Raw genomic sequence first — 17,587 nt, 5'->3', positions numbered from 1 at the left:
GTGGAGCATAAGAGCAGATTTTTGTTGACCTAAAAGGTTTGATTTTGATGATATAAAATGTTTGAGTAAAACTTTACTAATTATCTTTTTGGAGTGTGCTAGAATGCTCACAGGATGCCAAGAATATATCAAATCAAAACTCTTAATATGGAAGAATAAAACTTGGTGCGCTCGCAAAATTGCTCTCCCAAGTGCAGGAGAATCGTACAAGCAGTAAAACTCGGAAGTCCGAGGTCGATTCCTCAGGGAACGGTCTATGAAGTATCAGTTTAATTTCAGTAGTTTAGAGAAACTAATTAATAAATTAAGTTCGACAATATGGAGATGGTAGGGATCCGGAATCCCCCCTTGACTATATTACTTTCAACAAATAAACTCGACGATTCTCGATTAAGGATCGAATAGATAAAATAGTTTTAATCATGGAATATATCGATTGAATACATGAACTCAATGTCTAAGCTTTCATCGTGCTACTTATGTCTACGACAAATCAAATATCAGAGCGATAAATGCATCAATAAATATAAAACATAATTAATTTATCTAATAAATAAATATGCGAGAATCATAACATACCAATGGATATTAAACAATTAGAATACAAGTTTAGAGTGTACTTGATGAAAGCAACATGACAAGGGTTCATCCTTCACCCTCTGCCAAAGGAGTTAGCCTCCCATTACAAGCATCAGCTCTTCTTTTTTTTTTTTTTCTTTTTCTTTTCGGAAACAGGGCATACCCTGTTTCCTTCTTCTGTTTTCCTTCAACCGTAGCAGCCGGCTCCTTTGTTCTTCCTCTTCTTCTCCCCTAATCCGCCCCCCAAACGAGAACTCCTTCTCCCTTTATATAGATCGCCCCCACCCCGGCGATAGATCCCCTGATTCTGCGTGGAGAGGAGGAGGAATGGGTGCCTGGGATTGTGCGCGGGAGTCTGAGAAGGCAGAAGAGGCGGACACGGAGGGGAGCTGAGAATGCATCGCGTGATCACTAGGATTGGATCTCCGAGAGCTGGCCGTGGGATTGCTGGGCGGATCACGGAGGGGGTCGGTGGCTCCTTGATGGCGAGAAACGGGAGAGGATGATGCGGCGGGATCACTGGGAGCCTCGGTCTCGAACGGCCGCGCGCTGCTGGATGCGGCGTGTGATGCTGGGATTCCGGAAGGAGAATCAAGAGGCAGGGGATGCGGGATGCTGAGAATCTGATCCGAAGGAGCTGGGACGTTGGAACGGAGGAGGCGAATGGTGCCGAGATGCTCACGATTGTTGGAACGGAGGAGAAAGCTGGGCGCTGATCACGGGACCTGCGGGAGGAGCGGACGGCCGAGAATCAAGAAGCTGGGATGCGGATCCGGAGGAGGGGGTCGGTGATCTCGGCTGGGAGGAAGGTTGAGATGCGGATTGAGGCTGTGAACGGCTTGGGACGCTTCACGGATTGCCGGGACGCTTCAACACGTGAGATGGAGATGCTTGCGAACGGAAGGAGGATTGGACGTTGGTTCGTGGACGCCGTGACTCACTTGCGGGAGGATGGGTTGCACATGGGTTCCATCAGAATGAGGTGCATGGGCTACTGGAAATCGGTTGCAGTGAACTGAACGGCTGAACTTAGCCTCCTTCTAGTGTACAACTGGGGTTGACCCATACGGTTGGCTAGTCATCCGCAGTGATGCATCTTTTTGGACCCGATGCGCATTTTTGTTTTGCTTTACGATCACCTGCACCCCACAAAAATATAATATTAATGCAACACTTTTATCATTATTTATTAGCAATAATATTAATTTAAGTGATGTGTAAATCGTACTTTTGTGCTCTCATCACACCCCCCAACTAGCTTATTGCTAGTCTCTAGCAATTAACGGGCAAATGAAAAAATGAGAGTGCAAAAGGTGTGGTTTAAACTATGACTTTTTATTGAAGCTAAAGATAACTAAGATACGTACCCACTTTCGTAGGGCATCACGATTGCACTTAATACGTGCAACAAGCCGTTAAATCCCTAGGTTATCCTAGTGGACGAGTGTTGTCTCGTGAGGGTTTGCAGAGATGTTACCCACAAACATCATGAATGATATGACATGAGATCCTAATAAAAATGTGAAATAAATTCTAAGCTAATACACATGTAATTAATTAATTTATATTTTCAAGCATGGCAACTATCAAAGCAAGGGAAATACTAAAGTGTAGTGTGCATAAACAGAATGACTTTCTTAGAGCACTAATACCTCCACCACAACATGGTACTGCTTGAATTTTTAGGTGCACTACTCAAGTTCACAAGTGTTTACTACAGTTTATTAGAGCCCGATCCATCAAATTTTCAGAATATCTCATGTTGTCTAAATTTGTCAAAAATGGTTCGCATATAAAGAAGGAGCTATCAAGCCCAGCTAAACATCCAAAGTACACAGAGTTCCAAATTAATGGAGTCAAACTAGCCATTACCACATGTCACTGGGTTCAGTCCAACCAACCTTATTCATGCTTATTTTTATTTTTAAACAAATATGACGATTACAATAGTCCAACCCCCTTAGGCTTTAGTAAGGTCCATGTAGCGAGTTTTCGGCCAATGACTCCTGATCCAGTTGGCTCAAGGCATTAGGTGAAACATCCCTCGGGCTTAATTACTCGAACCAGACTATGCCACGAGATCAGACTTGACATCTCTTTCCCTTTTTTTATTTTTATTTTTATTTTTTATTTTTTATTTTTTTGACATAATCAAAAAAGTAGGTAAACTGAACCATATAACGTGACTGCATCGTGACTATATGTCAACCAAGGTCGGAACATAAGGCACTTAGGTGATCTAGCCAGGGTATTCAACCTCTATCTTTATGTGAAAACCAAATCATGAACCTTATAGTACGGACAAGGATACTCGTACTTTTTTTACAGATACGGCTTAATAAAAATGCATTAAACAAATATGAACTCCTGAGGCCTTTCTGTAATTATTAAGTACATGTGCGGGATCTAATAATAGGTCTCTGATTAGTCATAGCATGCATGTGTTCCATGCCTTAATAGTTACACAAACTCAATATGAAATACACATGCATTTGCTCAGAAAAGAAAGTAATAGAATAAATCAAATGCAGAAACATTTTTTTTTAACTAAAATATTTCCCTCCCTCCAACTTAAACATTGCATTGTCATCAATATAATAGATACAATAGAGAAAATAATATTGGGGAGAAGAGCAATACCTTGAGCTGTTGATATCCAAAAAAGAAGACCTACAAAATAAGAAGAAAACTAGAAATAAAAAAAAATTAATTCTAACTAATATACAGATACCTTTGCCGTCATACTCAGTCGTAAGAAGGCTTCCCCAAGGAAAAGGAGTCCTCTTCATTTGCAAAATTCTCAAGAAAAGATTTTAACCTGTGTCCATTCACCTTAAAAATCGTACCATCTCGTGGATTCTCAATTTCAACCGCCCCATATGGAAAAATAGTTTTTATAATGTAGGGACCTGTCCATCTCGATCGCAACTTACCAGGAAACAGATGTAAGCAGGAGTCGTATAAAAGGACTTTTTGCAAAGGTTCAAAAGTTTTTCAAAATTGATTTATCATGTAAGATCTTCATTCGTTCTTTACAAATCTTAGCATTATCATAAGCATCTCTGCGAATCTCGTTAAGCTCGTTCAATTGCAATTTTCTAGCTAGACCGGCATCACGTAAATCAAAATTCAATTTTCTAATTGCCCAATACGATTTATGCTCTATTTCTACAGGCAAATTGTTGGAAACCCGCCCATGCCGCAGAAAATTTAAAAAAATTCAGATGGCAGCGGAAGAGGCATGCGCGAGATCGACGTTCATCACATGAACGTTATTTAAAACCGTTCGTAGATAGATTAGAATTAAAAACTTTTAAACTAATTATGAAGATCAGATCTTCACCTTGTGCGGGTAGATGATCACCGCAAACTGAAGTTCGTGATTTAGGATGAAGGTTCGCTTGAAGCCGTTCACGCGTCCGGCCTCTACGGGTATCCACACGAAGCAAAAACCGATCCAAGGCTTCCTTGTCTCTCCGGAGTGCTAGCTCCCTTGCAGAGACTTCTTTTAATGGTTCATGTCCTCCCTTTGAATCAACCCTTGATTGTGCTTGGGAGGAGGAAGAAGAAGGATGAAGTTTGAAGAAGAATCAAAGCCCCTGCAGCCTACTTCCTTTTCCCTGCGTTGGAACCAAGGAGGAGGGAAGAAGATGGCCGCCAAGCTTTTTTTTCTTTTCTTCTCACCTTGCTTGCGGCTGAAAACCAAGAGGAGAAAGAGTGGCCACGAGTTGGAGAGGGAGAGGGCTTCAATTGAATGCCCTAGGTGCCTCCCATACCCCCTTTATAAAGCAAGTGGAGCTCCTAACTTTTAGGAGCTCTTTGATTGATTTCCAAGAAGGGCGCCGGCCCCTCTTGTGTTGCCGCACCAAGGAGAAAAAAGGGGGAGGGGCTTGCGCCCCTCCCTCATGGTTAACCCTAATCCTCCTCTAAGGAGGGTTGGGATGTCCTAATGTGGCTAAGACCTAATCTAATTAGGCTTAGTCCAAGGGTGAACCAATTTTGGGTTTGATCCATGCAATGTCCTAATCCAATTAGAACTCAATGAATCATGACTCAATTGAACCCTTCAATCCTAATCTAATTAGGAGTCATCTTGATTCATTAGATTAATAATTAATTGGGACTTAAGAAATCCTAATCCAATTAGGACTCATTTAATTTTAGTCCTAATCCAATTAGGACTCTAATTTGAATCCGAAGTCCTAATCCAATTAGGACTTCTAGGAATCCTATTCTAAGTAGGAATCCAAATTGAATTCAAAAATCCTAATTCAATTAGGATTGTAGGAATCCTATTCCAAGTAGGACTCCCAGTCCTACTCCAAGTAGGACTCCCAGTCCTAATCTAATTAGGACTCCAGAAATCCTACTCCAAGTAGGATTCGTGTTTTTAAGTCCAATTAATCAATTCCCATTGTTCCTTCTTCAACTGATTATCAATCGAATTGATTACTCGTGATTCATAATCACATTTCAACCATCGGATCGGTCAATACTTCTAATGTGTGTGACCCCATAGGTTCTATTCTGACTGGTAGTGAGATATATTGCAATCTCTATCACAATATCATTGAAAACTCCTTTCAATGGGTTGGAACAGTTCCAACTCAACTCATCAGGGTTTATCGATCATCGAGATATTTCCTGTGAGTCTCACCATCCACCAGTGACACCTAGCAGCATGTAGTGGTTACCCAGCAGAATGGAATAATGAACCTCTAGGTGCAGTTATCGTCTGATATAGTCCTTCTATCGTAGATCCCTACAGGACGGAGGTCATGGACAACTCGTCAAACCCCATCGTCCGTCATATGTCAAGATTTATTCGACTTAAGCTCGAGAGTAGAAAACTCTTTCTCCACTGTACAATCTGCCCCGGCCGAGGTCTTACGAACTCAGTCTTATAAATCACATAGGATCTCTCCTTATCTATCAAGGTCGATAGATTCCTTATAGGTGCATATCCTACTCCTACAGTGAACCTACTGCAGCTAATCTACACTGCATGGACCCATATGGCTAGAGACCATGTATACGTGCAGTCAAACTACAATAACCTCACTGTGAGTAGCCGAAGCACCGCAGGTCAAAGGACTAGTCACACTACTGCAACATCAAGCAAGTCACTGACGAGTGGATAGACATCCAAGTGACTTCTTGTCTTGGTCACGCTCAGTACCCTTGTTCTCTAACAAGCACTTGCACAATTGCTCCAGTGTCCCTACACTGTGGACTCAAGACTCGTCCATCAAAGAAAGCAATATGTGCACTAATCTCAGCGGATCAATCACCGTCCTCGTGATGATCCATCGATTAGGAGCAATTCAGGAATTAATCACCAATGACACATGCCTCAAATTCTCAACTCTTGAGAATATGCGTTATCATCTTATTAATTCCTTGGACGATTCATGGACACATAAGAACATGAATGAAAAGAATGCCCAATTTAATTAGGTCAAGTACAAATTTATGTTCCAGAATAAAATAATGCGTCAGCCAAATTGACTTCTAGGGCATACTTCTAACAATCTCCCACTTGCACTAAAGCCAATCAGCCATAAACCTAAGCCCCATCTTCTCAAGATGCATTTTAGTTTTCTACTGACTTATCTGCTTAGTGAATGGGTCCACCACATTTTCTGTGGAGTCTACTCTTTGATCCTCTACTTATTTCTTTTCGAGGTAGTTGCTTATTAGGTTAAACCGCCGCTCTATGTGCTTAGACTTCTGGTGAGACCTTTGGCTCCTTAGCTAGTGCTGTGGTGCCTTTGTTATTGCAGTAGAGTGTTATGGCATCTGATGACATTACACTTAACTCTGCAATGAACTTCTTAAACCAAAAAGTTTTCACTGCACCCTTAGAGACGGCTTAACATTCAGTTTTTAAGGTAGAATCTACAATGATCGGTTGTTTGGAACTCTTCCAATTTACTGAACCACCATTGCACATATTCTAATGTAGACTTTCTATCATCAATATGTGTGCATCCTTCTACCTTCAACTCTTATCTTCTCCCAAAGACCAAGAACATGTCCTTAGTTCTTCTTAAGTACTCAAGACTGTTCTTCACAGCTATCCTGCGCTTCTTGCCTGGATTTGACTGATATATGCTCGTGACACTCACAGCATGTACTATATCAAGTCACGTACATTGCATGGTATACATGAGGCTCCCTATAGCCGAAGCATAAGGGATCTTGCTCATCCGCTGAATCTCTTCAGATGTGTTGGGGCACATCTTCTTGGAGAGATTTATCCCATGCATAAGGGATAATAATCCCCTTTTATAGGTTTCCATGCCGAACCTCTTCAGCACTCCCTCTATATACATATTCTGTGACAGGACAAGCATCCTCTTAGATCTATCTCTATAGACCTTAATTCAGAATATAGGATGCTTTTCCAAGGTCTATCATGGAGAATTCCTTAAACAATCTAACCTTGACCTTAGTCAGTATGGGAATATCATTCCCAATTTGAAGGATATCATCCACATACAATACGAGGAATGCAATAGCCCTCCCACTAACCTTCTTATAAACACATGGTTCCTCCTCGTTCTTGATAAAATCAAATGATTTGATTATATCATTGAAACGAGTATTCCAACTCCGAGATACTTGCTTTTGTCCATGAATGGACCTTTGCAGCTTACATACTTTGTGATCACCATCACAATATCATGATAAGCTGCAACAACAAGCAATATTCGAATGTACTTCAGCAATGCTATAGGGTGAAAAGTATCTTTATAATCAGTACTTTCGCACTGACTATAACCTTTCGCCACTAGCCTTGCCTTATAGGTCTCTACCTAGCCATCCGAACTTAATTTCCTCTAGTAGATCCATTTATACCCAATAGGTACTATACCTTCTGGTGGATCTACTAAGGTCCAGACTTGGTAGGAATGGATGGAGTCCATCTCTGACTTCATCGCTTCCAGCCATCTCTCGGAATTGATGTCTAACATCGCCTCGTTGTAGGTATTAAGATCCTTACCTTGATCCCTATCTCCCATGAGGAACACTTCCTCTACATCCTCTGTAAGCATACCTAAGTACCTTTCAGGCGGACGGGAGATCCTACTAGATTTACGAGGTAGAGGAGGTACTACGTGTACTGGCTTAATATAAATAGGTTCTATAGGCACAATGGCTCGTTGCTGTTTTAGAGACTTTCTCTTCAAGCTCAATTTTCCTCCCACTGTTTTTGTCAAGGATAAACTATTTTCCATGAAGATAGCATCTAGGCTCACAAATACTTTGTGATCCTTTGGGACGAAAAGTCGTATCCTAATGACTCTTTAGGATATCCTATAAAATGAGCATTAATTGTCCTATCCTCTAACTTGTTCGCCTGTTGTCGCTTGAGTTGAGCTGGACATCCCCAAATCTTGAGATAACCAAGACTCAGCTTCTTACCATGTCATATCTCATATGGTGTGGTAGGAACGGACTTTAGAGGGAACTCTATTCAATAAGTAAATAGTTGAAAATAGGGCATCTATCTAAAGAAATAAGGGTAAATTAGTGAAGTTCATCATGGACCGGACCATATCCAATAGAGTCCGATTCCTCCTCTCTGACACTCCGTTGAGCTGAGGTGTACCAGGAGGAGTCCATTATGAAACTATACCATTCTCCTTGAGATAATCACGGAACTTTTCACTAAGGTATTCACTTCCTCGATCTGATCGAAGAACCTTAATGAGTTTTTCTATTTACTTTTCTACTTCATATCTCAACTCTTTGAACCTTTCAAAAAGTTTCAGATTTGTGTATCATACACATATCCATACCGTGAGTAATCATCGATAAATGAAGTAAAAAATTACAACCCCTAGCCTGCACATCGAATGGGCCACACACATCAGTGTATACTAGGGTAAGTATTTCAGTGGACCTCCCTGTGTCCTACAAAGGATAATTTGGTCATCTTTCCTTGAAGGCAGAATTTACAAATCCAATATGACTCGAAAGTCAATGAGCCAAAAAGCTCATGTTTCTCCAATTTATTTATTCTGTCTTCTCCTATATGGCCAAGCCTGAGGTGCCACAAATACTTTAGATTTATCTCATTTCTGGATCTATTAGATCCTATGGTATTTACTGTTTGCTCAGATACATTCATAGATACATCCATATGTATGTGATAGAGACTGTCAATCATAAAACTACGTTGAACTAATTTATTTCTCAAATAAATAGAACAGTAGTCTTATAAAAATCTTTCTGTGCTAAACAAGATACAGAAATCAAATTTCTGCTAGCAATAGGTAACAATCCCTAAGTATCCTGAGCAAATCTGACATATCTTCTGAAGGTCTGTCACCCTTCATGTTTTTTTTTATGCTTCCCATGTTTGTAGGACAGTTCCTCTTCCAATGGCCGTCCATGATGCAATGGAAACACTTTTCCTTGCAATTGGCCTTTTTCTTGGAATTTCCTTACTTGGCGTTTTCTCAGTCTTCTGCTTCTTCGCAGGCTTCTTCTTCTTCCAAATAGACTCTCTCTTGGAAGTAGAAACCAACTCGACAGCAAGAACGATGCCTCTTGAACTCTTCAAGGTCCCTAAGGCAGTTACCAATTTATTTAACAATTCTGTTTTGGTGCATACAATCTTGTTCATATGATAATTTATTATAAACTGTTCATATGAAGCTAGAAAGGATTGTGGGATCAAATCCGTTTGCAATTCCTTGTGCATGGTCATGCCGAGCTTCTCAAGCTTCTCTAAGTCCTTTATCATGGTCAAACCATGATCATGGACAGACTGCCTATCGCGCATCTTGGCCTTGAAGAGCCTCTTGGATATTCAAACCAAGCTGCGTGACTCTGATCACCATACAACTCTTGCAGGTGATTTAATGTGTCCTCGGCAATCTTCATGTTCTCATGCTGGCATTTATAATTTATTGGACATGGATGCCATTATGTAGCACCTAACTTTATTGTCATCGTTCGTCCACTTGGCATGCGTCTTACGCTGATCAGTGATCGGACAGATTGGTAATACGGGGATTCCATGGTCTAGCACATGCCCTAATTTCTCACAATTCAAAACTATTTTAAAATTTGCTGAGCCAGTCTTTATAATTGGGTTTGGTCAAACGGTTGTTCTATAAGTTAAAAGTCTAGAAGCTGACATTATAATCCTCAGAGAGTAAAGATTCTAGTTAGAATTTTGTACTTGATCTTAATTTGTTCTAGGGTCTTTTAGAACAAATGTGCCCCCCACTATTTTCTCGAATTCCTCATACTCCCCTGGTAGGAAAACGGAAATCCTATACGACTAGGGTTTCTAGTGGGTACTGCGGTCCCACCGATTTATATGCCACCTCACCTAACAGTTATTGATGACACATAAATGGATGAGTGTACAACTCTTGTACAATGCTTCTTAAGCATGTTGCAGTGCTACTTGGTTTCTAAGCCATGAAGACCTCACCTAACAGTTATTGGTCCCATTTCTTAGTTAAGTTAGACCCACCGTATAACCATAGAAATAAAGTCGTCATTGGGTCCTCACCTAACAGTTATTGGTGCCCAACCCCATCTTTATCCCTACAACATCTCATGTCTATAGAGAGGTCCAGCCCCCCGATGCAACTTGCCCACTGTATCCAGCCGAGACAAATCAGCATCAGAAAGACCTTAGCAGCTCTACTACGGTGGAAGACCTATGGACTTAATATTGGTTAATCAGGTCTTAGTGTTTGCAACTTGAGCTCTTCATAAGAGGTAATTGAATAATTGGCCAGGTAAGCAGGTGGGAGGCTCCCCTTACTCAGAGAGTAAGGTCCTAATTAAGTAACCACCTTTCATGCTTTCCTAGACACCAATTAGATCAATTAATCTAATATGACTCGCTCATGTTGGTTCACTCTCGACTTGATTGAGGAGGTTTTAGTTTAGGTCTCATTGGGTTTGCTACATCACATGTAAACCTATCTACCCCGCTCTCATTCACATCTCATGCAAACGGCACATCGCAGGCAGTTATAATCGCAGCAATAAATAAAGCTAAACTTTAAATAGGTGATGATCATGGATTCTAATTAGGTCATATTACAAGCACATGCACGTCAATCGATCAACTGGTCTTCAACTCTTGAATTGGTTCCAAGCCTCCTTGATTCGATCCTTGACCAACTCTTGATCCAATCGCCATCAACCGCTTAGATCGCCGTTCATCTCATGCACTATCTTCGACTTGATCGTTGACGTACATCACATCACAGAAATACAACCAGATATAAAATAAAAATAATAATAAATTATATCCCCTTTTAGTAGGCACGCAGTCCTCTCAAAATATCAAATAAGATGCATGCAAGCATCTGAAAAATTACATGACATTACAGATCACATCGCAGGTCATTACATTTAATACCAAAAGGGTTTGAATCCTATGATCATCACCACATGCAGCAATTATACTTTTCAGATCTGAAACTTAATTGATTATCTTATGACTTAGGTTGCTGATCATGCTAATCATGATTCCAAACTTTGTAATCCCATTAACAATGCAATTAGAATCATCAATTTATCACATAAAAATCAGCATGCAAAAATCAGCAACCCTGAAAAATCTGCATGCAGAAAATTTCAGCATGCATATCCTTTTAAATTTCAGATCTATCAAGCCTGTTTATAATTAATTCTAACCTTAATCTACGAAGCCTAAGCTCTGATACCACTGTTGGGAACCCGCCCATGCCGCAGAAAATTTAAAAAAATTCAGATGGCAGCGGAAGAGGCATGCGCGAGATCGACGTTCATCACATGAATGTTATTTAAAACCGTTCGTAGATAGATTAGAATTAAAAACTTTTAAACTAATTATGAAGATCAGATCTTCACCTTGTGCGGGTAGATGATCACCGCAAACTGAAGTTCGTGATTTAGGATGAAGGTTCGCTTGAAGCCGTTCACGCGTCCGGCCTCTACGGGTATCCACACGAAGCAAAAACCGATCCAAGGCTTCCTTGTCTCTCCGGGGTGCTAGCTCCCTTGCAGAGACTTCTTTTAATGGTTCATGTCCTCCCTTTGAATCAACCCTTGATTGTGCTTGGGAGGAGGAAGAAGAAGGATGAAGTTTGAAGAAGAATCAAAGCCCCTGCAGCCTACTTCCTTTTCCCTGCGTTGGAACCAAGGAGGAGGGAAGAAGATGGCCGCCAAGCTTTTTTTTCTTTTCTTCTCACCTTGCTTGCGGCTGAAAACCAAGAGGAGAAAGGGTGGCCACGAGTTGGAGAGGGAGAGGGCTTCAATTGAATGCCCTAGGTGCCTCCCATACCCCCTTTATAAAGCAAGTGGAGCTCCTAACTTTTAGGAGCTCTTTGATTGATTTCCAAGAAGGGCGCCGGCCCCTCTTGTGTTGCCGCACCAAGGAGAAAAAAGGGGGAGGGGCTTGCGCCCCTCCCTCATGGTTAACCCTAATCCTCCTCTAAGGAGGGTTGGGATGTCCTAATGTGGCTAAGACCTAATCTAATTAGGCTTAGTCCAAGGGTGAACCAATTTTGGGTTTGATCCATGCAATGTCCTAATCCAATTAGAACTCAATGAATCATGACTCAATTGAACCCTTCAATCCTAATCTAATTAGGAGTCATCTTGATTCATTAGATTAATAATTAATTGGGACTTAAGAAATCCTAATCCAATTAGGACTCATTTAATTTTAGTCCTAATCCAATTAGGACTCTAATTTGAATCCGAAGTCCTAATCCAATTAGAACTTCTAGGAATCCTATTCTAAGTAGGAATCCAAATTGAATTCAAAAATCCTAATTCAATTAGGATTGTAGGAATCCTATTCCAAGTAGGACTCCCAGTCCTACTCCAAGTAGGACTCCCAGTCCTAATCCAATTAGGACTCCAGAAATCCTACTCCAAGTAGGATTCGTGTTTTAAGTCCAATTAATCAATTCCCATTGTTCCTTCTTCAACTGATTATCAATCGAATTGATTACTCGTGATTCATAATCACATTTCAACCATCGGATCGGTCAATACTTCTAATGTGTGTGACCCCATAGGTTCTATTCTGACTGGTAGTGAGATATATTGCAATCTCTATCACAATATCATTGAAAACTCCTTTCAATGGGTTGGAACAGTTCCAACTCAACTCATCAGGGTTTATCGATCATCGAGATATTCCCTGTGAGTCTCACCATCCACCAGTGACACCTAGCAGCATGTAGTGGTTACCCAGCAGAATGGAATAATGAACCTCTAGGTGCAGTTATCGTCTGATATAGTCCTTCTATCGTAGATCCCTACAGGACGGAGGTCATGGACAACTCGTCAAACCCCATCGTCCGTCATATGTCAAGATTTATTCGACTTAAGCTCGAGAGTAGAAAACTCTTTCTCCACTGTACAATCTGCCCCGGCCGAGGTCTTACGAACTCAGTCTTATAAATCACATAGGATCTCTCCTTATCTATCAAGGTCGATAGATTCCTTATAGGTGCATATCCTACTCCTACAGTGAACCTACTGCAGCTAATCTACACTGCATGGACCCATATGGCTAGAGACCATGTATACGTGCAGTCAAACTACAATAACCTCACTGTGAGTAGCCGAAGCACCGCAGGTCAAAGGACTAGTCACACTACTGCAACATCAAGCAAGTCACTGACGAGTGGATAGACATCCAAGTGACTTCTTGTCTTGGTCACGCTCAGTACCCTTGTTCTCTAACAAGCACTTGCACAATTGCTCCAGTGTCCCTACACTGTGGACTCAAGACTCGTTCATCAAAGAAAGCAATATGTGCACTAATCTCAGCGGATCAATCACCGTCCTCGTGATGATCCATCGATTAGGAGCAATTCAGGAATTAATCACCAATGACACATGCCTCAAATTCTCAACTCTTGAGAATATGCGTTATCATCTTATTAATTCCTTGGACGATTCATGGACACATAAGAACATGAATGAAAAGAATGCCCAATTTAATTAGGTCAAGTACAAATTTATGTTCCAGAATAAAATAATGCGTCAGCCAAATTGACTTCTAGGGCATACTTCTAACACAAATGACACACTTTTCCATAGACTAGCCGGTAGGGAGACATGCCAAGAATGGTTTTGTATGCAGTACGATAGGCCCATAATGCATTTGATAGTTTCAAGGACCAATCTTTTCGTGATGAATTTACTGTTTTTTCTAAAATACGCTTGATCTCCCTATTGGCTAATTCTACTTGGCCACTAGTTTGCGGGTGATATGGGGTAGCAACTCTGTGGGTGACACCATACTTTTTAATAATGTCTCAAAAGGCTTATTACAAAAGTATTTTCCACCATCACTAATTATGACCTTAGGTATCCCAAATCGTGAAAAAATATTTTCTTTCAGAAATTTCAAAACAGGTTTGTGATCATTGGTTCTACAGACGACAGCTTCTACCCATTTGGACACATATTCGACACCGACTAAAATGTACTCATACCCAAAAGATGGTAGGAATGGACCCATGAAATCGATGCCCCATATGTCAAAAATTTCAATAGCAGTAATGGGCTGAAGAGGCATCATTTGCCTACGAGTTAGACTTCCAACATGTTGACATGGGTCACATGTCCTACAGAATTCGTAGGCATCTTTAAATAGTGTAGGCCAATAAAAACCACATTGCAACACCTTAGCTGCCGTTTTCTTAGAAGCAAAGTGTCCACCACAAGCATCAGTGTGACAGAAAGAAAGTACGCTTTGTATATCATGATCCGGTATGCATCGTCTAAAAATTTGGTCATTGCAATATTTAAATAAATAGGGTTCGTCATAGTAATAATTCCTCACTTCGTGCAAAAATATTTTTCTATTGTCGATCCCCAATGCTCCGAAATTCGGTTCGTGACAAGAAAGTTTACAATATCAGCATACCATGGCATAGTAGAAAGTGCAAACAACTGCTCTTCGGGGAATGAGTCCTTGATGGGGAACTGTGGTGCCGAATCATTAAAAACTAATCGTGATAAATGGTCAGCTACCACATTCTCTACTCCTTTTTTATCTTTGATAGTGATGTCAAATTCTTGGAGTAGAAGTATCCATCGTATTAAGCGTGGTTTGGCCTCTTTCTTATCCAACAAATATTTTAGTGCTGCATGGTCCGTGAAGATAACAATAGGAGCACCAAGGATATAAGAGCGAAATTTATCTAAGGCAATACTACTGCAAGCAATTCCTTCTCGGTGGTGGTGTAATTCATTTGAGCATCGTTTAAGGTTTTGCTTGCATAGTAAATGACATATGGCTTATTATCCTTGCGTTGTCCTAGGACAGCTCCTATCGCATAGTTGCTAGCGTCGCACATAATCTCAAATGGTAATGACCAATTAGGTGGTCGCACGATGGGTGCAGTGCTAAGCATAGATTTCAACTTTTCAAATGCCTCTTGACAGGTTTCAGTCTAATTGAACGGTGTATCAAGGGATAGGAGGTTACATAATGGTCGAGCTATGACACTAAAGTCCTTGATGAACCTCCTATAAAATCCGGCGTGACCCAAAAATGATCGAACATCTCTAACCGTCTTGGGTGCAGGTAGCTTAGCAATTAAATCGATCTTAGCTCTATCTACTTCCATGCCCTTCGATGAAACAATATGTCCTAAGACAATTCCCTTTGGCACCATGAAGTGGCATTTCTCCCAATTCAGTATCAAATTCTTTTCCATACATCGAGTTAAGACTGCTTGTAAATGTGACAGGCAATCATCAAATGTGTCGCCAAAAATGAAGAAGTCGTCCATGAACACTTCCAAAAATTTCTCGTTCATGTCTTCAAAAATGCTGAGCATGCATCTTTGGAATGTTGCAGGTGCATTACACAACCCAAATGGCATTCGTCGGAAGGCAAATGTGCCAAAAGGACAAGTGAAGGTAGTCTTCTCTTGATCTTCTGGTGAAATTTCAATCTGATAATATCCCGAATAGCCATCGAGAAAACAATAAAAATCATGCCCTGCAACTCTCTCCAACACTTGGTCTAGGAAGGATAGAGAAAAGTGATCCTTTCGTGTGACCAAATTCAGCTTTCGGTAGTCAACACACATGCGCCAACTCGTCGGGACACGAGTTGGAACTAGTTCACCTTGTTCATTTTCTACGACCGTCAAATCCGACTTCTTAGGAACGACTTGAGTAGGGCTTACCCACTTGCTGTCGAAAATTGGGTAAATAATACCCATGTCAAGCAACTTGAGGACTTCTGCCTTAACCACATCTCTCATCATAGGATTCAACCTTCGTTGCATTTGCCTTGTGGTTTTGGCATTGTCCTCCAAATATATCCGGTGCGTGCAAACTAAGGAGCTAATCCCCTTCAAGTCGGTAATAGACCACCCTAAGGCTCCTTTATGATTATTTAGAACACTAAGTAATTTTTTTTCTTGGGTATGATCAAGTCCAGATGAGATGATTACAGGAAAAGTATCTTCGGGTCCAAGAAAAGCATACTTAAGTTCCTTTGGTAAGGATTTCAATTCGAGCTTGGATGCTTGCTCATGGGATGGTACTATTTTCGCCTCTCGAGGCGACAACCTCTCAAATTCCCCTACTTTCGGTCTCCACCCATTGACTATCTTGATATCCAGACTATCCACAATAGGTGTGAATGACAAATCATCATCATTGGTGCCATTAGGACACCAATCAATTAAGCCATCATCGGATGGGTTGTTAAATGCTTCAGCTAACAAATATTCTTTCGTGATGGTTTCAACCCAATCAACCTCCTTACTCTCTTCGGGATCATTGGGTTGTTTGCACACATTAAAAATGTTCAGTTCTAAGGTCATGTTACCAAAAGAAAGCTTCATGACGCCATTCCTACAATTAATCAATGCATTAGAAGTTGCAAGGAATGGACGTCCTAAAATGACCGGAATCTGAGACTGTGAGTTCGAAGTCGGATGTGTGTCCAATACGATAAAATCGACAGAAAAGTAGAACTTGTCTACTTGGACTAATACATCCTCGATAATCCCCCTTGGAATTTTAACTGACCTGTCAGCTAATTGCAAAGTGACGGAGGTTGGCTTCAACTCACCTAAACCAAGTTGCTCATATACAGAATATGGCAACAAATTCACACTCGCCCCTAAATCTAACAATGCTCACTCTATCCTAAAGTCGCCTATGATGCATGAGATGGTTGGGCAACCTGGATCCTTAAATTTAGGGAGAATGTTGTGCTGCAAAATAGCACTCATATTTTCAGTTAAAAATGCCTTCTTCTTAACATTTAATCGGCGCTTGACAGTACACAAGTCCTTCAAAAATTTGGCATATGAGGGTACTTGTTTGATTGCATCAAGAAGAGGTATGTTGATCTTTACTTGCTTAAAAAGCTCAAGAATTTCAGAATTAGGTTCGAGCTTTTGCAACGGCTTTAACCGTTGTGGAAAAAGTAGAGAAAAAGGACATTCAACTTTCTCGGTAGAAGTCGGGTCTTCAACTTCTTCTTTGTCCCTGTCATCGACTTTGGGAGCATCAGAATTAGAAGTGACCTGCGGTCTCAATGGGACAGTCTGATCAATGACTTTCCCATTACGTAAAGTCATGATGCTCTTTGCATGTTCTGTATGTGAACTAGAAGGAGCCGTATTATTACTACCGTGCACTTGTGGGTTAGGTTGGGGTTGAGCTGGAAGCTTACCCTTCTCCTGAGTACTTAGGACGATAGTCAACATTGACAATTGGTTCCTTATATCTTCAAAATTTCGAGTATTTTGAGCATTGATATTAGCTTGACCTTGTAGAAAAGTTTGTATAGATTGCAAGGTATCCTCGATATTCGGCTTCTGAGAGGGTGATGATGCAAAAGTAGGATGTGCAGGTGGAGAAGCTGAATGGTGTGACTGTTGAGGATGATCATTTCTCCACCTAAAATTTGGATGATTCTTCCAACCAGGGTTATAGGTATTCGAGTATGGATCGTTATAAGGCTTTTGGTAGGAGTTCATAGCATTTGCTT

The sequence above is a fragment of the Phoenix dactylifera genome, unplaced genomic scaffold, assembly GCF_009389715.1.
Source record: "Phoenix dactylifera cultivar Barhee BC4 unplaced genomic scaffold, palm_55x_up_171113_PBpolish2nd_filt_p 000805F, whole genome shotgun sequence".
Taxonomy (NCBI): Eukaryota; Viridiplantae; Streptophyta; class Magnoliopsida; order Arecales; family Arecaceae; genus Phoenix; species Phoenix dactylifera.
The sequence above is the reverse complement of the archived record's forward strand: the minus strand, read 5'-3'. Positions refer to the sequence as shown.